Here is a 19,757-nt window from a genome sequence, read left to right on the forward strand (position 1 = left end):
AATATGAAACTTGGGACTTCAGGCATACTAGAAGACAGAAATTTGGGGGACAACGTAGATGGACTACGCAGGCCTACCTCATGAGATTTCAGAGGGGAATATTAGTATGAGCAGCTGGCATACAGACTCTTCTTGTGATACTTGGCAAATTATGTAGCTGCTTTTTGCCTTTATGTCCCCAAAAATCTGCTGGAGGCTAAATCGAAGAGCTTAGGATTAATGCTGTTGGCAGATGTGAGTCCAGGACATCCCTGTATTGACTGTGTCACACGATTGTTAGTGACCGCTCTTACTCAGGCCTACAACGAAAGGAGCAAGTGGGGCCAAGAGAAATAAAATGTACAGTTTACAGAGAAAAGGGGCACCAGGAAATGGAATGGTGGAGCCAAGGTTTGTGCTCTAGGAAATGAGAAGTTTAAAGAGAGGCCTGATTCAAAATGGAATAAAGAGAGTGGACAGACCTTCAACAGCCCATGCTACAGCTCCTGCAGGCTCAGAGAATGACCACAGGATGAGTCTCCACTCAGGGTCCCTGCTGGCTCGGAGGTGAATGTGTCTCTGTCCTTGCTGTGCATATGTACTACTGTTGAAGACATGGGTAGGTTAACTGTGGCAGAAGGTTAAGGGACATTTACTCAGCAGGAGAGTTGCTGCAACACTGACCTCAGAACATAGAGACTTAAAAATTCTTTTAGGGCCAGGCGGTGGTGGCACAAGTCTGTAACCCCAGCACTCAAGAGGCAGAGGCAAGTAGGTCTCCATGAGTTCGAAGCCAGTTCCAAGCTAAGTTACACAAACACCATCTTGAAAAACAAATTCTTTTGGGCAGTCTTGGTTTGGGGATTATAAATTGGGTAGGGCTGAGCTGGGACCCCACTGCCGCCCCCTGCAGTATCTGCTGAGATGCTGGGGACTGGAGAATTGCTTCCTGTATGATTTCTTTTGTTGTCTAAAGCTTTATAATGAGAGGCTGGAGTGATGATTGTTAAGAGGACTTGCTGCCCTCCTCCAGGACGCAGGCCCAGATCCCATTACCAGTGGTAGAAGTGGCTCACAGCTGCCTGTAACTCCAGCTCCGGGAGATCTGAAACCCTCTCTGGCATATACATACATTATCACACACATAAGCAGAAAAAATTTTTAATTTTATAATGAAAATCTCTGTCTTAGTAAGGTTTTACTGCTGTGAACAGACACCATGACCAAGGCAACTCTTATAAGGACAACATTTAATTGGGCCTGGCTTACAGATTCAGAGGTTCCGTCCATTATCACCCAGGCAGGAACATGGCGGCATCCAGGCAGGCATGGTGCAGGAGGAGCTGAGAATTCTACATCTTGTTCGGGAGGCAAACAGGAGAAGGTTTTTTTGGTTTTTTGTTTTTTGTTTATTTGTTTGTTTTGTTTTTCAAGACAGGATTTCTCTGTGTAGCCCTGGCTGTCCTGGAACTCACTCTGTAGACCAGGCTGGCCTCGAACTCAGAAATCCGCCTGCTTCTGCCTCTCGAGTGCTGGGATTAAAGGCGTGTGCCACCACGCCCGGAGGATGAGAGTCTTAAAGCCCACACCCACAACAACAACCTTCCTCCAACAAGGCCACACCTCCTAATAGTGCCACTTCCTGGACCAAGCATATTCAAACCATCACAATCTCCAGGTTTTGTAAAAACAAAACAAAACAAACAAACAAACAAACAAACAACAACAAAAAACAAAGAAAATGCACAGCAAGCTTCATGCCCCGAACCTAGAGCCTACAGCACACACTCCACCTACACCGCACACTCCACCTCTGTTGCTTTCTCGTGCATCCATCTCTACACCCCATGCATGGCTTGTTCACTGCCGGGTCTGATGCCCAATGCTGGCAGCTGGGTGGTCTCAGGGTAGATGCACTTTTTCTGTGGTGGTTGACTTTCAGTAGAGTTAAGTGCTGTGCCTGGCTGACATGGTATCTCTTGTACAGATGTTCAGAGCAGAGAACTCTGTGGGAGACGTTGCTGCAGCCATCTTTAGGAAGTTCTGTCAGCTACAGGAAAAGATGGAGGCCTTTTCAGAGATGTTGATATTTGGTCTGAGCTTGGAAAGATGACCATGCCTCTGCCTTGCAAAACAAAGAATGTTGTGATAAATAGGATTTGGGGTGGGGGGGGGGGTTCTACTCTGCCATTTATCATTTAGTTCCTGTGATGGTTTGTATATGCTTGGCCCAGGGAATGGCACTGTTGGGAGGTGTGGCCTTGTTGGAGTGGGCGTGGCCTTGTGGGTGTAGGCTTTATACCCTTATCCTGATGCCTGGGAGCCAGTTTTCTGTTAGCAGCCTTCAGGTGATGTAGAACTCTCAGCTCCTCTGGCACCATGCCTGCCTGGATGCTGCCATGCTCCTGCCTTGATAATGGGCTCAACCTCTGAACCTGTAAGGCAGCCCCAATTAAATGTTGTCCTTTGTAAGACTTGCCTTGGTCATGGTGTCTGTTCACAGCAGTAAAACCCTAAGACAGAAATTGGCACCAGGAATGGGGTATTGTTGTGATTGGCCTGACCATGCTTTTGTCTAGTAGGAATATGGAAGACTTTGTTGCTGAGATTGATTTGAGCTGTGCAGAACTGGCCCAAGAGGATTCAATGGAGAAGAATTTCAGTATGTGGTCCTGAGACAAGAGGATTCAGTGGAGAAGAACTTCAGTATGTGGCCCTGAGACTATTCTTGTGGTATATTGGTGAAGAATGTGGCTGCTTTTTGCCCTTGTCTGAAGAGTCTGCCTGAGGCTAAGGTGCAGAGACTCAGATTAATTGCACTAAGGACGTCTTAAAAAAAACAACAAAAAAAAAAAACAAAAACAAAAAATTAAAAACAAAAACAAAAAAACCCAGCAGAGACTTTGTTCTCTGGTTAAGTCTCATGAAGAGTGTTTTGAACAAGCATAGCAAGCTGAGAAAGGAAAAATATAAAATATGTGGTTCAAGTATTAAAGGGGCTCCAAGAAGTGAAATGGAGCTGAATCCTGTGTTCTAGGAGATAACAGATTAAGGGATTTTGGGGCAAGTTCCCATCCAGCTAAATTTAGATCCAGGCCCCAAAATCCCAGGAAACAAAGGCAAGCAGGTCTCTGGGTGCAAGGCCAGCCTGGGACAGAGCAAGTTCTAGGTGAAGAAAAGCTTAAGTACAGGCATGGTGGTACATGCCTTTGATCCCAGCATTCTGGAGACAGAACCATGCAGTTCTCTGAGTTCAGGGTCAATCTACAGAGCAAGTTCCAGGACAGCCAAGTTTAAGTAGTGAGGGTGTTAAAAAACAGAAAGCTGGTGATAGAATAAGGGGGTAGGAGGGCATGTTCCAGCTCCAGCAAGCAGTAGAACATGGCAGCTTCAGCCATGTAGCTATGGTTTTAGATTGAAAAATTGAAGGGACTACTGGGACAATTGATGCCGGTTAGCTGGAGCTAAGAATTATCGGTGATAAAGAAGAGACCAGCATCACTGAGGTGAAATCTTCTGGGAAGTGTTTTTTGAGAGCACAAAAAAGCTGTGTTCCAGAGGTAGCTAAGGTTGTACCTCATGTGGCAGCTGGTCTTGGTAATGTGTAAGAGTCACCCAGGTGGTACTGGTTTTGAAGGCATGAAGGGGTCATAGAGAGCAGCTAAGGCTTGGCACTGTGAGAGGCCAGGGAAGGCCATTAGTGAAGGTGAAGGTGCAGCCTCAGTTGTTGTTGACAGTCCAGGACTGAAGGGGCAAAGGAGTTGAGGCTTGGTGCCATGAAGAGAGCCTATGAGAGGCTATTGGTAAAGCCTAGTTTCAGTAGAAAACTCCAGTGTATTGGAGATGCCAGTACCATGGGATGATCACCAAGAACAGCAGCGGCAGTGGCATGGTTCAACCTGAGATTAGAGAGCTACCGAGGGCAGAGCTGGAGAAGTGAGGCTAGTCCTTTGGAGGAGCCCAGATCATGTGTGGATCCCAGACATTGGAACAAGAAGCTGTAACATTGAATTTGCCTTCGAGACCCCAAGACATTTGAGGTGCCAGAGCCATAGGACATCTCCTGAGGAAAGCTGCTCACAGGGCATGGACCCAGGCCAGGAAAAGAAGTTTGTTGCAGTCAACAAAGATGAAAAGGGAGTTGGAATCTGAAGACTCCTTTAGCATCAGACATGGAGATGCAGAGTTTGGAGTTTGCTCAGCTGGTTTCCCATCTTGATTCAGGGATTACAGTTAAGTAATTGGATAGATCTCAGGAGAGACTTTGAACTTTGGACTTTTGACATTGTTGATATTGCTATAAATTATGGGGACTTTGGAAGTTGATCTAAATGTACTTTTTAAATTATGCTATGGTTATAGATGATCCCATAGACTCATGTGTTTGAATAAGCCTATGGGGGCCAGGGAGTGGAATGTGATGGAATGTGATGCTTGGCCCAGGGAGTGGCACTGTTGCGAGGTGTGGCTTTGTTGGAGTAAGTATGGCCTTGTGGGTGTGGGCTTTAATACCCTCGTCCTAGCTGCCTGGAAGCCAGTATTCTGCTATCGAACTTCAGATGAAGATGTAGAACTCTCAGCTCTGCCTACACCACGCCTGCCTAGATGCTGCCATGCTCCCGCCTTGATGATAATGGACTGAACCTCTGAACCTGTAAGCCAGCCCAAATTAAATGTTGTCCTTTAATAAGACTTGCCTTGGTCATGTTGTCTGTTCACAGCAGTAAAACCCTAACTAAGAAAGTTTCCAAATAAAAAATATGAAACCTTTGTATTATAATAAGCCTTAAAGCACTAGATCTGGGCAGATATCAACCCTCGGTGCTATTGTGTCTATTTCCCTGTCAATAACCCTGAGATATCTCTTGCCATGTTCTGCCTAGGAGCTCCGACTCCAACAGGCCGGCCCTCATGGCCATGTGTTCACAATCTACTATCCCATGACTTCTTCCTTCTTGTCCTCTCTCTCTCCTGTAGTCTCTGCCTCAGACCCCAAACACAAGCCCCGCCTACCTCTCCTGCCCAGCTACAGGCTCTAGGCATCTTTATTAACCAATCACAGATAGCTTGACGGGCAAGGTTTATACAACAAAAGCAAATATACATGAGGATCTCCTCGTCTTGGAGCAACAGGTAATTTAGTATTTGAATGCGAGCACCATCAGACTAACCCACTACAGAAGCGAACGCTCTGTCAGCAGCAGTGGGGTCTGGCCAGAGAGATGGTGCCACACTGGCACCTTCATCAGCCTGTAGAGGGTTCTTCAGAGAACTCTCCTGTGAGAGGGTTCCTGACTTCCCTGCAGTAAAGAACTTCAGGACGTGCCTGTCTGTGCGAGGCAGGGCTGGACTTTGTTAGGAAGAGATTTTTTTTTTAAAGATTTATTTATTTGTTTATTATATGTAAGTACACTGTAGCTGTCTTTGGACACTCCAGAAGAGGGAGTCAGATCTCGTTATGGATGGTTGTGAACCACCATGTGGTTGCTGGGATTTGAACTTCGAACCTTCCGAAGAGCAGTCAGGTGCTCTTACCCACTGAGCCATCTCACCAGCCCCTAGGAAGAGATTTTAATGAAGGTTGGTATGGAGGGTACCGGGAAAAGTGCACACCCAAGTGTAGGTCTGGGCTGCAGTGTCTCATTGCTACCACATATATTTTAGTGGCTTCTGAAACTGCATTGTTCAAGGGCTTCTAAAATCTGTTTTTATCCAACTTTCCCCCTTTTCCTTATTTATCTATCTATCCATTTTTATTTATTTATTTATTTATTTATTTATTTATTTATTTATTTATTTATTTGAGACAGGGTTTTTCTGTGTTTCCCTGGCCGCCCTGGAACTTACTAAGTAGACCAGGATGGCCTTAAACTCAGAGAGATCTGCCTGCCTCTGACTCTGGGATTAAAGGTGTGTGCCACCACCACTCTGTCATTCCCCTTTTTGATGAAGAATGTCATAGGACGATCCCAGGCTTCCTTGAATGGGTTACAAACTAATAAAGTAAAGCCATGGGCCGCAGAGTCTGTACAAGGAAGCTAAGCCATGCCTTTTTACTGTGAATGGGGTTTATAGTTTTGTTTATGAGATATCTAGAATGTTATAGGCTCTCAACTGGGAAAGAAGAAGGGCCACACATGGTCATATACAACAGTATGGGTCACTGCTATTTAACTTTATTTGAAATATCACTGTCTAAAAGGAATTCTGACTCTATGTGGTAACTTTCACAACAAGTTTTGACACTTATACTGGAATTTTTGATGCAGTAGGCAAAAGTCCAGGGTGAAGAGACTCTTTTCTTTCCTGCTATCTCCTTTATCTTAGCTGCCTTTTTATACTGCCTCCATCCCAGGCAAGGGTCAAGACTGGCATATGGAAGACACGCCCTCTATCTAACTCTTAATGTCCTTTTCCTGTATCCAATGTGTGTGTGTGTGCATGTGTGTGTGGGGGTGCTCGCGTGCGCATGTGTGTGTCCACATGCTTTGGGGAGTGAGTGAGTATTTGTGCGTGTACAGGTGGTGATTACAGGGAATCTGGGTGTCATTCGTCAGGAACTTTGCATCTTGTGTGTTTGTTTTTGAAGCAGTGTCTCACTATGTGGCCCTTGCTGGCCTGGAATTTGCTATGTTCACCAGGTTGGCATTGAAGTCACAGAGCTCTGTCTGCCTCTTGAGTTCTGTGATTAAAGGACTGTGCACTGTGCCTGCCTAAGAATGAACACTCCACCCCCACCACGGGGGACCAGTTCTCTCTTTCTTTTTTAAGATAAGGTCTCTCGCTGCCATGGAGCTTGTAAAGAAGGCTATGCCTGCGGGCCAATGAGCCTCAGAGATCTGCCTGCCTCCACTTCCCAGCACTGGGACTACAGACCACCACTCCCACATTTTCTGTGGGTTCTGTGATTAAACTCAGGTCTCCATGCTTGTACAGCAGGCGCTCTGCTGACTGAGCCATCTTCCCAGCCCTGTTACCTCCGTCTTTTCACCACCTCATCATCATCACCACCACCACATAGAAAATTAATAATGTATCACCCAAAGGATTAACCCATTGATGATAAAGCTACAGCCCTTAAAATATACCCATTTTTCCAACTCCTCCAATACATCAGATACACCAGGTTCTGGGACACATTTCATACCATACTGCACATCTCTACTTTTCTTCTCTCATACCTAGAGATGCCCATTATTCTTGTTTGCAAATTGTTGTTGTAATAAAATGCCCTGACTGAAAACAACTTGGAGAGAAGAGGGCTTGTTTCATCATTCAAGAAAGCTAGGGCAGGAACTCAAGCAGGAAGAGGCAGAAGCTGGAATGAACCCTGCTCACTGGCTCACCCTCTGGCTTACTCAGCTACTGTCCTAGAGGTGACTCTACTCACAGTGCACTGGGTCCTCTTACATCAGCTACTAATTAAGAAACTGCCTCACAGCCACAGCCACAGGCTAATCTGATCTCAGCCATTCCCGAGTTAAGGTTCCCATCTCTTACGTGACTCTAAGTTTGTGTCAAGTTGACAGCTGATGCTAACTGTGATACCAACCACCCAGGGCCCACAGGAAGCTGCCTTGGTTCAGCATGTTTGTGTCTTGTACAGGTTGGCTGCTGTGCAATGGCTAGCGCAGTCTCTCTGAGGCCTTACTGGACTTACTTGGCTTTCCCAGCCTTAGCTTCCTTCGCCCTTGGATGGAAATGAGACTTAGCCTTGAGCAGGGCAGTACTTGGGATCCAGTCAAAACATAGCAAGCAGCATGTGAAGGGCTGGGGAGATGACGCAGTGGGTAAAATGCTTCCTGCACAAGCACGGGCACTTGAGTTCCAATCCCAACACCTACGTAAAATGGTGGCTTGCATCGCTAATCCTAGCTTGCGTTGATCCCAGGGTCCTCTAGTCATCCATTGTAGCAAAAATGGCAACTTCTGTGTTCAGTGGGAAATCCTGTCTGAAAACAAACAAACAAACAAACAAATGAGAAATGGAGGAAGATTCCTAACATTGACCTTTGCTCTCCACAGACAGACAGACAGACAGACAGACAGACACACACACACACACACACACACACACACACACACCCCTGCACAGCCACAGGTACACACAGACATACACTATATACAAACCACACACAGAGCCGGGTGGCGGTGGTGCACACCTTTAATCCCAGCACTTGGGAGGCAGAGGCAGGTGGATCTCTGAGTTTGAGGCCGGCCTGGTCTACAGAGTGAGTTCCAGGACAGCCAGGGCTATACAGAGAAATCCTGCCTCGAAAAACAAAACAAAAAAACAAACAAACAAAAAAAACTAAAACAAACCAAAATAAAACAAAACAAAACAAAAACCCATACACAGAGACAAAGAAAACAAAACAAGTAAGTGCAGTGCTCACCTTGTCCTGTGTTGAGTCATGTCAGACATTTTTCTGAGTAGAAACCATTCCCATCCCCGTGCTTTCTCTCTCAGTGCAAAAAGAGACTGTGCATACATTATAGTTAGAGAGAAACCAGTCGTAGAGCTCTGCTGTGTGCTAATGGCTGGCATGCAGGGCACAGAGAGAAGCTAAACTCAGCTGGAGTCCTCTAGGTACCTCCAGAGAGTAAGAAGGAGGCTGTGCCTGCAGCAGCCACACTGGGCGTTTCTTTTTACATTTGGAGACAGATAGTAACGGGTTTCAGAGTACATGTGTTAGCATGTACCTACATCACCCGTATCAGCGTATTTCCCATATTACCTGTAGTAACATGCCAGGGCTGGCCGTACATGTCACACACTAGGTGACTTGAGCAGCAGACATTTATTAGTTCCAGCAGCCAGGAGCGTGAAACCAAGTAGTCTGATGGCACTCGGGAAGGCTTACGAAATCTGTTCTACAGCCATCTCGGCTCCCAGGGCTTGACGGTGGAATTTTGGTGTTTCTTGACCTATAGGAGCATCCCTCCATGTTTGCCTTCATCTCCACATGACATCCTCATGTGTGCATCTGTGTCCAAATCCACTTCTTTTTAGATTAGATTTCAGCATTCATCCTATTGACCTCATTTTTCTCTTAAAATATATATTTGTGTGTGTGTGTGTGTGTGTATGTGTGTGCGCACATATGTCTGCATGTTGTGGGAAGGGAAACATATGCTATGACATACATGTGGAGGTCAGAGAACAACTTAGTGGAGTAGGTTCTCTCTTATTTTTATGTGTTTTCTGGGGATAAAACTTAGGCTACCAGGCACATGCACGTATGCAGCAGCATCTTGACTAAATACACCATCTCCTTGGCCCTCTTTTGTTTGTTTGAGACTGGATTGCTTTATTTAGTCCTGGCTCTTGCTACGTAGACCAGGCTGGCTTGGAACTTGGAGTTCCTTCTGCCTTTGCCCCTCCAGTGTTGGGATTAAGTGTGCACCTCCATATCCATCTCTCTCTCTCTCTCTCTCTCTCTCTCTCTGTCTCTGTGTCTTTTGACAAGGTTTCTCTGTGTGTCCTGGCTGTCCTGGAACTTACTTTGTAAAACCTTGCTGACCTCGAACTCACAGAAATCTGTTGGTCTTTGCCTCCCAAGTGCAGAGATTTCAGGTGTGAGCCACCATGTCCAGCTGATTTACTTTTATGAAAATCCTCACTCCGTAACTTAGTAAAGCTCATTTCCTATCACGACAATGAATACAGCAAAAGGTGGCAGACCTCATGGTCTATATGGCCTCCAAAGAGTAAAAAGGCCCGGATCACCAACCCCAGGAAGCACAGGAGAGGGAGAGGCCCTAGGCTGCTGAGGAGTCCCTGTCCCAACTCAGCCCCAGCACTAAGACCCATCACAGTTTCTATCCTAGACCCGTGGAAGAAGGGGAGGGGCTTAGGGAGCCCTATTCTCTTGAACACCGTCCATAAGGTTCACTGCAACCCCTTCCCCCACAAAAATCCTGCCTCCAAATAGAATCACATTCTGGAACAGTAGAGGTTAAGTTCTGATATATCTTTGAATAGAGGGTAAAGAATTCATAAAACATCTTTTTTTTTTCTGGGTGTGGTTGCTCACACCTTTAATCTCAGCATTAGGGAGACAGAGGTAGACGTATCTCTGTGAGTTCAAAGCTAACCTGGTCTATATATCTATATAGAGAGTTCCAGGCCAGCTAGGATGACACTGTGAGACCCTGTCTCAAAAATAAAAAACGCTCAAGCAAAAATGACTGTCTTTATCTATCCATACATATTGGGCACTTTTAGGGCAAGTCCTGTATTAAATATTTGTTCTCTCCAGACCATATATATGTGTGTGTGTGTGTGTGTGTGTGTGTGTGTGTGTGTATGTATATATAATATAACATAACATATATAATATATATAATGTTTTGTCTGCATGTATGTATTTGTATCACATGTGTGCTTGGTACACAGAGACCAGAAGAAAGCTTCTGGTTTCCTGACATTGGTGTTATAAAGGATTTTGTGCCATTATGTGGGTGCTAGGAACCAAGCCCAGGTTCTTTTGGAAGAGCAGCAGACACACTTAACCACTGAGCCTCTCTCCAGTCCCTAGTTACTCGTTTGTTGCTGTTAGGCTCCGATAGAAGAAACTTTGCAAGTTTGTTTTGGCTTGGGTTGTCGATGACCGTCTATGTCTACCATTGGGAGGACCTCACAGCAGCAGGAGTTTGGAGCAGCACGCTTGAGGATTCTGCCTCAGAAGTAGAAAAGAAAAAGGAAAAAACAAAAACAAAAAACCAAACAACCCAAAATCCATCTACACAATTGATTTTGAGGCTGGGCATGGCTCAGTGAGTGAGAGTGCTTATTGACTAAACATGAAGGTCTCAAAGACCCAAAGTAAAAAGCCAGGCATGGTCACTCATACATCTTTAACGCCAGTCCAAGGCAGAGGAGAGGAGAGGATGGATACGGGATCCCTGCGGCTTTCCCTATCTCAAGGGAATAAGGTGGACTATAATAGAGCAAGACACGTGATATACTCTGGCCTCAGCAGCCATAGGTACATGCATGTGAGTGCATATGCCACACCCGTACCCACACCAATACCCACCCGTGGCACACATAATTAAAGGATTTAGGGGTCAGGGCCACATCAGCTGACCTAGAGATAGTTTATCTGGCTGCCAAGCTGAGTTCGTTGGCTGGAGGCTTGATAACTGCCCACGTGAATCTCACTCTGCGGGACTTCCCAGGAATGATCAAGAGCGAGGAAAGAGGAAGTCACAATGTTTTTCTGTCTTAATCTCGGAACTCAAGCTCAGTATTTCCCCAAAATTCTATGGGTCACATTGGTCAGCGTGGGAGACTGTGAAGGCTTGACTATCAGGCACCAATCACATCACTGCCCATTAAACTCCATTCCTAACTGGTCTGCCGCACTTATTTCAATGCTGATTTTTGCCTTCCAAACATTTATCGCATTAAGGATTCCCTATCTATTATGTGACTTACTGACTATAAACTCCATGGAAGCAGAGATGTTCACTGGTCTCTTTTTAATTTATTATGGTGATTTGTTTTTGTCTGAATTATAGCATGGTAATGTTTGTCCTACCCCTTATATTGTAGATTTCTGGCTCAGACTTAGAACTGAGTTCTAAACTGGGGGGAGACCGGCTGTAATCAGGAGAATTGCCCCCAGTTCGAGGCCAGTCAGAGCTACACTGTTGAGACCCTGTCTCAAATCAAATAAAAAATTCATTAAAGCTTCAACCTTCGGTGTCTAATTAGGGGAGAGCAGGAGGAAGACGGCGAGGAAGCGGTGGACCTGGTAAAACCCGCTGAGCGGAATCTGCTGCTGCTCCCAGCACATCGCTTCCGGGTCACGAGGGATCACTTCCGGTGCGGCGGCGCGGCGTTCCGGGAGGTAAGTATTGAGGCTCGGATAACCCGGCCGAGGCTTCCCGGCGGGCGGGATCGGGGCGGCGTTGCGGGTTACAGCGGCTTCCGGGGTTGCGGAGGGCAGTTATCTGTAAAGGCAGTCTGCGTTCCGAGGAGACTGGGGCCCTCGCGAGGGTTGTGCAGGGCCAGGGCCCAGCCTGCCCTGCGCCGGGACCAGCCGGGGCTTGGCTTGTCGGGTGTGCCCTGGATGGCTGTGTTACCTCGGGCATCTCGATCTTCCTCTCCCGGTCACTTTCCTTCCCCGCAGAAGGCTCCCTTGGGCCTGTGCGGAGGATGCGAAGGCCGGGAGCGTATCAGTGCTTAGTTGCAGTGTGTGCTTGAGAGAAAACTGCCAGAGAAAGGGATGGGGAATGCGATAGCCTCCCCGGTGTCTGCGGTTCCAGTGACCTGACACCTGGAAATAGAAAGTGGAAGACTCCAGAAACAAACCGCGCATGGCTTTGAATTTGTGTGTTTTGAGTAGCTCAGTAGTGGAGACTCACCCAGCGTGCTTGAGTCCCATGTTCAGACCCCAGAACTGTTCTTCCCGGCCCTAAGATAGTAGCACGATGAAGTTTTACCTCTTCCTGCTTTACACGTAGGTCATCGTCTTGCTTGGCGTATCCCTCTGTATACGCTACCCCCTCATTAGTCACGTAGGACAGCTGCCTGTGTAACCCTCATATCAGCACAAGAGTAGTAATGATAGCCTTTGGGGTTTGCTGAAAAAGGTGCTATTTTAAACAGCCTTTTTTTTTTTTTTAAAGGAAGATTCTTAGGCTAAAGTTGCTAAGCTATTTGGTGAGAACAAAATTTTTGTTGTTTTTCCAAGACAGGGTTTCTCTGTGCAGCCCTGGCCATCCTGGAGGAGCTCTGTGGGTTGGAGGCTAGCCTGGTCTACAGAATAAGTTCCAAGTCAACCAAAGCTACACAGAGAAACCCTGTCTCGAAAAAAAAAAAATCAAAATTAAAAATCAGAGCTGGTGATATGGCTGAGTTGGAAGAGGGCTTACCCAGCGTGTAAAAGCCTTGGTTTTTATCCCTTGCATCCTAAGTCTGGGGGTGGGGCAGAGCATGCCTATACTGTTCTGGGCTGCATAGCAAATTTGAGGGCTCCATGGGAACTTTGCTGAAACATCAATAAGTGGTAGTTTTGTTTTTGAACCTCACATTGCCAAGGTTACAGCCATAGTGTGTAGTAAATGTTTACTTAGTTAGGATAGAGATGGCATCGAATTTGTGAGTAGAAACGGACAAAGACTGCCTTACGCTATGTGAAGGCTTCAGCCAGGCCTCCCCTGAAACAAGAGCACAAAGCCACTTCCTGGGAATAAGGGATGGTCACACAGGTTAGGGATGGATTCGTTCTGAAACCAAAATCTCCATAGCGGACGTCACTGCCAGTGTGGAGGTCTCTGCTATAGTCCCAGCAGAAGAACACATGAAGGCAGTTTTGAAGTGCCAGCAAGTGGGGAATTGGAAGGCATGTGATGATGCAGCGCCAGCAGTGTGGACGTCATCAAATGTTGCCAGTGTGTTTCAAATTCTATGTGCCCCAAAGGACACCATTATTAACTATGATACTGGGATGGAACAGAGCATTAAAGCCACCCATGTGATCCCTTAAGGACCATATTCCCTGCAATCATTATTGATAGAATTAATAACTTCAGATTAATATGCCATTAAAATATTTCTTTATTTTTAGACAGGGTTTCAGTTTTGGCTGGCCTGGAATTCAGCATACAGACCAGACTGGTTTAGAACTCAAAGAGATCTGTCTGTCTCCCTAGTGTTGGGATAGAAACTGTATTCTGTCCCAAGCAACTGCAGCGTCTTCTTGAAAGGTTTTATTAACTGAAGTTTTTAGGGTAAAAGACTTGGCTCTGACAGTGCCAACGAGCTAGATTTGGCTACTGATTGCTAATATTTTAGTTAATGAGATAACTAGCAGTGAAGATCAGAAAAGAGATGTATTCGGTGTGCCCGCATTGGAAAAAGGAACAAATAATAGGATCCTCTGGCTTCCAAGTCCCTCCCCAAGATTCTGTCATGGAGTTTAGGCTTGAATAGAGGTGGAGGTATGCATAGCTAAGCAGGTCTGGCAGGATGAGGTCCTGCCTGTCATTGATCCACACTGGTCCTCCTTCCAGTCTGCCCAGCAAGGTGGTCTGATACTTTGTAAAAACTGTATGAAATCTTTCTACACTTGCATAGAAAGTGACTTGCATAAGGGCTTCATCCTTTCTCTTTCCCCAGGAGTCTTTGATTCTAGCACTAGGGAAGCAGAGGCAGAGGGAACTCTGGGAGTCCAAGGCCTTAGAGGTCTACATGTCTTGTTTCATAGTGAGACTCTGTCACAAACAAACAGAATATCTCCTTTTCTAGTGTTGGTGGGTGGGTACAGGAACTTTTTTTTGTTTTTTTGTTTGTTTGTTTGTTTGTTTTGTTTTTTTGGTTTTTCGAGACAGGGTTTCTCTGTGTAGCCCTGGCTGTCCTGGGACTCACTCTGTAGACCAGGCTGGGCTCAAACTCAGAAATTTTCCTGCCTCTGCCTCCCAAGTGCTGGGATTAAAGGCGTGCACTACCACGTCCGGCTCAGGAACTTTTTTTTTTAAGTCCTTAGCTGTTACAGATTCCCCAAACCACTATTCCCCTCTGCCCCTGACACCCAGCCGCCCCCAACATAACTGTGGCTTGAATGCCCCTCACACACACCCCTGTCATGTATTGTCAGAAGGTCCAAGGCAGCCTATTGATGCATCACAAATTCCACACGTCAGTTCATCAGGCAGGCACTATGGCTTCCACTCAGCACAACCGGATGAGTTTGATTCCAGGGACCTAGACTGTATCCTTTATCACAGGTATGTGTGGAGAGAGGAAATCGATATATTAGGGTTCAGTACTGGGCATAGCATCTGGCATCCACTGGGTAAGGCAGAACAACTCTGTGGCATCTCATAGGGTTTTTTGGTTTGTTTTGTTTTAATATTTATGTATGTGAGTACACTGTAGCTGTCTTCAGACACACCTGAAGAGGGCATTGGATCATGGTACAGATGATTGTGAGCCACCATGTGGGTACTGGGAATGAGCTCAGGACCTCTAATAGAGCAGTCCGTGCTCTTAACTGCTAAGCTATCTTGCCAGCCCCTGCATCTCACACTTTAAGTGACAGTAAATGGACCAGTAGTCATATTTTGCAAGATGTCTGCACAGCAATTTCAGTCCACCAACTACCAACTCTATGTGTGTGTATAATTTATTTTAATTTTATTTTCACTGGTGTCTTGCCTATATGGCTGTCTGTGTGAGGGCGTCAGAAGCCTGGGAACTGGAGTTACAGACAGGTTGAGCTGCCATGTGGTTGCTGGGACTTGAACCAGGTCCTTTGGAAGAGCTGTCTTAACCACCGAGCTATCCATCTCTCCAGCACTCTGCCTCTTTTTTGTTGTTGTTGTTTTTGTTTTTTTGTTTTTTTGAGACAGGGTTTCTCTGTGCAGTCCTGGCTGTCCTGGAACTCACTTTGTAGACCAGGCTGGCCTCGAACTCAGAAATCCACCTGCCTCTGTCTCCCAAGTGCTAGGATTACAGGCGTGCGCCACCACCACCCGGCTCTGCCTCTTTTTAGTTGAGGTCTCAGAACAGCTTTGAAACTCTCATCAGGAGGCAGGGATCCCAGTCCAGAGTCTGTACAGCACTGGGGAGCAATTGGGAGATCCCAAAACATCTGCCAATTTGATGTCTACGTTTTTAGAATTAGTACTTGATAAGTCTTGCAATCTCTAAATACACCTATAGTTACTTATTTTGAAATGTTGGTGGTTTAACATTTTAGGCCTGGGAATGAGTGCAGATGAAAGGGCTTGCCTAGCATGTGTGATGGTTTATCTGGGTTCAGTCCTCAGCACTTCGTGAATTGTGATTGACAGTTCACATGGTGACCCCAGCGCTGAGGAAGTAGAGTGGGTGGTTCAGGATCACCTTTTGATACCTACTGTGTTCGAGGCCGGCCTAGAATGTGTGAGACTGGTTCAAAAAATATTTTAAAACAATTTTAGCTTTATGGCTATTTTGAGGTACTATTGAGTTTCTGGAAAGAACATTTGCCATAATTACTGAGCCTGTGTCAGTACAGCACCATTAACTGGAATTTCTATGTCCGGATCTCCAGTTTCCTTCTAACACTGTCCAGGCTAGCACAGTCCAGCAGCGTCTCCGGGGGCTCCTCCCACTTTCGGGGATGGTTTCTCAGACTCAGCTGTTTCAGATGAGGGTTTTGAGGATTGCTTTTCAGCTATTTTGCTGATGGATCTTTTTTTGTGTGTGTGTGAGCAGACTCATCCAAAGGCTTCAAGAGGGAAGGCCGTCAGAGGAGCCTGTTGTGGGTCAAAGTGACAGTGTTGATGTTCCCCAGGGTCGCCCAGCTTCAGGGAGCAGTCAAGTGTCTCGCCGGCTTTTACACTGTACTTCTAGGAAGAAGTCATGATGTGCAGCATACGTTTGAGATTGTGGAGGTCTAACCTTGCACACACACAGGCACAGTGACAACATAAATAGATGTGATTCGTGTGAAAGATGTGTCTGTTCTCTGCCATCGGCTTATCTGTCTGTCTTATTGGTATTTATTTTATACCCCGAATTTCTCATTCTTGTGTCCCAACTTAAGCTGCTAAATCCCCACTCTTGACAACTCCCTGGCAATGTTTGGTTTTGCTTTTTCTGTTTTTAAAGCACTTGCATGCTTTCTGCCCCAGGCGCATCCTGTTTATTTCTGTTTAATTCTGTGTAGAACACTTCTGTAAGGAGTCCTGGTTTCTTTTATGGAAAAAATGACCCAGAGATTGCTCCTGGGACACTCTAGTTTCTGTGTCCTCTCAGTGGCCAGAGTATGATATCTGTGTGTACACAGCTATAATTATTTCTGTATGTGTCTATATTAAGCTAAGTACCCTATGCTGATGTCTCTAACCCTTGATCATTATCGTGTGGATGATGGATTGTAGCTTCCTTTTCTTATCTGGAACCTCCTCCCCACTGCAATAGATCCATTTCTCCTTCTATTCACTTACAGTCAGTTCTGGCGTGCGTTTGCGTGTGAGTGTGTGTGTGTGCTAGAGAGTGAGTTCAGGGGCTTGCATATACCTGAATTACCTCTGCAATCCTTTGCTTTCTTGCCTTGGCAGAAATGTCACGTTCTTAGCCCTTCTCTGACCACCCCACATAAAATAACAAGCCATTCCTCCTCCTTTTGAGTTTTCAGATTTTTAGCTTTGCCATTGTACTGTGTGTGTCTATAAGCACTCCCTAGAATGGAAGCTTCATGACAGACCACAATAGCACCAGTTCACAGCTATCCTCTGCAAGTGCCTGCCTTGGTCTTTAGCCGGTGACATTGGTCTAGACGGGGCAGTAGTCACGCTGGTGATACAGTTGTTTCTTTTTCTCAGGATCACATTGCCAGACCTCTCCCTGGCCTGACCACAGTGTTTATATGCCCGGTGTGCCGTCCTTTCAGTGAAGTCCCGAGGTGCCCGTGATGCACCAGCTCCTTGCCTGCCACACACTTCCTGCCTTCCCATGTTAGGAATGGTGCTGCCAAGACTGCTTTTGTACCTGGAGGCCCTTTCTTTTTAATTATTTCCTTAATCTAAATTCTAGGAAGTAAGTTATTCACACAAAGGATATAATCCATTTTATGACTTTTTATACGCTGGCCTAATGACCGCTTAAGGAAGAAAAGAGGCCTAAGTATATTATGGCTTTGGGAACTTTTTTGATGGGCTCAAAGTGACATCAGCTCTCTAAGAAGTCAAGAGATAAGCTACAGTGTAGCTAGATGCCCATAGTCACTCCCCCAGAGTCCTGACTCCTGAAGTTTCTGTCACAGTATCCAGTCTTCATAATAACTTCGTTAGACTGAGTATCGATGCCCTCAGTAGACTTCACAGATTTGAGCATGAAGCCTGGTCAGGGGCAGTAAGTTATGAGGTGCCACTGGAGGAGTGACGCTTTCTTCAGCCTTAGCACAGGGCTGCTGCCCTGGAGAGCCTTGTCAGCTCCCCTCACCCTGGAGCTGGGCTGGGCTGCCTTGGAATTCACTTCAGAGCCAGCTAAGGAGCTGCTCCAAGCAGTCTGCCTGCCTCCAAGCCTCGCACCTTGTGCATGACCAAAGATGGAATCCTTGAGCCCCATGCCCCACCTGACTCACTGTATTGGAACCAGCCACACTGGGCTCTCTCCAGAAGCCAGCTCCTTCTCCGGAGGAGGAAGTTCTGCCAGCTCTGAGGATGGGGGGCGGGACAGTGAGTGAGGAGTGGCTCCTGCTTTGAAAGGCTTCTAGAGTCAGCTGAACTGATGTGAGACCTGGCTATCCTGCTGGCCAAGCACATGAGCTTCCAGAGGGACCAGGTCAACAGGAAAACGAAAACATTTGTGTGAGACCCACTCTGTTTGCATGGTTGGCCATCTTGTAACCCTTGTGTGTTTTTCACGTTGTGAAAGTCATTTAAAGTAGAGGAGCAGCAGGGCTAAGATGGAAGAAAGAAATGGACAGTCTCTGGTGGACAGGGCTTACCCATAGAACCGAGTAATGCATGCTTAGTTAGTTACATTTAAAGTATAAGACGCAGGGAAGCCAGGCATGATGGTACAGGCCTGTAATCTCAGGGTTCTGGAGTTGAAGACAGCAAGATCAGGAGTTCAAGGCCAGCATAGGCTACATGAGAACCAATGTCAAAAAGTAAAATCAAATACATAGTAAATAGAAAAAAAAGTGAAATTTTGTTTTGTGTTAAAATAAAGAATGAATTGTGTCATTAGCCACTTTGTATCACTATTATCAGTACTTCGGGAACTTCTTCACACTCCTAGACAAGAACTCCGCATCCTACCTGGTTTCTACAGCTGCTCTGCCAGCTTATGCCCCCATCAGCAGCTGTGGGGGTCTGGAGGAGAGTGGCTCATGTTTGAAAGCCTGGTCCCTAGTCGGTGAACTTGAAAGACCCACAACGTGAGGACTCCCCCACATTCTGACTCAGGAGAGGCGACACCCCAAAATCACCAACGAGAAAACGGTCTTGCTGCAAATTGCAAGAGGATTTTTATTCAAGAGCGCTCTCGGGCCCACGGTCATACACCACGCAGGGGTAGAGGACTGTGGCGCCCCGAGTAGCTGAGTAAGGGGGTATTTAAAGGAAAGAACCACAACTCAAGGAGGTGGGAAGGGCGTTGTTGGAAAATACCAAAAATACCAGTTAAGAGTCACAAGGAAGTACAAAGTCACAAGTGTCAGGTTATCTCTCAAGACAGTTTCTAAGAGCCCCTAACAATCTAAGAGCCCCTAGCAATAGCACCTTTGCATAGTGGGTTCCAGTAGTGGTCAGGGTGGGTCAGGGTGACTTTCTTTGAATGAACACTCTTTGAACCCAGGAAGCGGGTGGGTGGAGGAAGGAATGTTGCTATCTGCTTTATGATTAGCATACCTTGGAGCATTGAGTTTATTACTCTTTCAAACTGTTTGAGAAGGATTTTGAAGTGTGGCCCCTTTGGAGGAGGTGAGGCACTGTGAGGGGGACTTTGAGGTTTTGAAAGTCCACACTAGGCCCAGACTCTCTGCCTGCTGACTGTGGGTCAGGATCTAAATAAAGCTCGCAGCTACTGCCTCGATGCCATGCCTGTCTGCATGCTGCTGCGATGATCAAGGACCAGCCGTCCGAACCTGTAAGCGGGCCCTCAATTAAATAGTTTGTTTTGAGAGTTGCCTTGGTCGTGGTGTGTCTTCACAGAATAGAGCAGTAACTAAGACAGCAATGCACACAGCTTCCAGTTTCTCCACAGTTTTACTGATGCTTGGTGCCCACCTGTGCTTCTTGGTATACTTTTTTTTTCTTCATTTTAAACC

At 46.3% G+C, this 19,757-nt stretch overlaps 1 protein-coding gene and 1 long non-coding RNA gene across 3 annotated transcripts in view; one reads left to right on the forward strand and one right to left on the reverse strand.

Moving 5' to 3' along the window:
* Nucleotides 1–1,704: 1,704 nt before the first annotated feature.
* Nucleotides 1,705–9,378, reverse strand: Gm39974. Its single transcript, XR_866905.1, has 3 exons — nt 8,376–9,378; nt 7,640–7,931; nt 1,705–2,104 (listed from the first exon to the last, which is right to left on the reverse strand). It is a non-coding gene; the product is annotated as a predicted gene, 39974 (long non-coding RNA).
* Nucleotides 9,379–11,780: 2,402 nt separating this feature from the next.
* The window catches only part of Manbal (mannosidase, beta A, lysosomal-like), a 29,180-nt gene continuing 21,203 nt past the window's right edge, over nt 11,781–19,757 (forward strand). The window contains exon 1 of one of the 2 annotated variants that reach the window (XM_006500128.2): nt 11,781–11,837. The gene's annotated coding sequence lies outside the window, so the exon portion shown is untranslated. The remainder of the gene's footprint in view (nt 11,838–19,757) is intronic. The other variant, NM_026968.3, reaches the window with a different exon arrangement.

This window comes from Mus musculus, chromosome 2 (assembly GCF_000001635.26).
Source record: "Mus musculus strain C57BL/6J chromosome 2, GRCm38.p6 C57BL/6J".
In the NCBI taxonomy this organism is placed as follows: domain Eukaryota; kingdom Metazoa; phylum Chordata; class Mammalia; order Rodentia; family Muridae; genus Mus; species Mus musculus.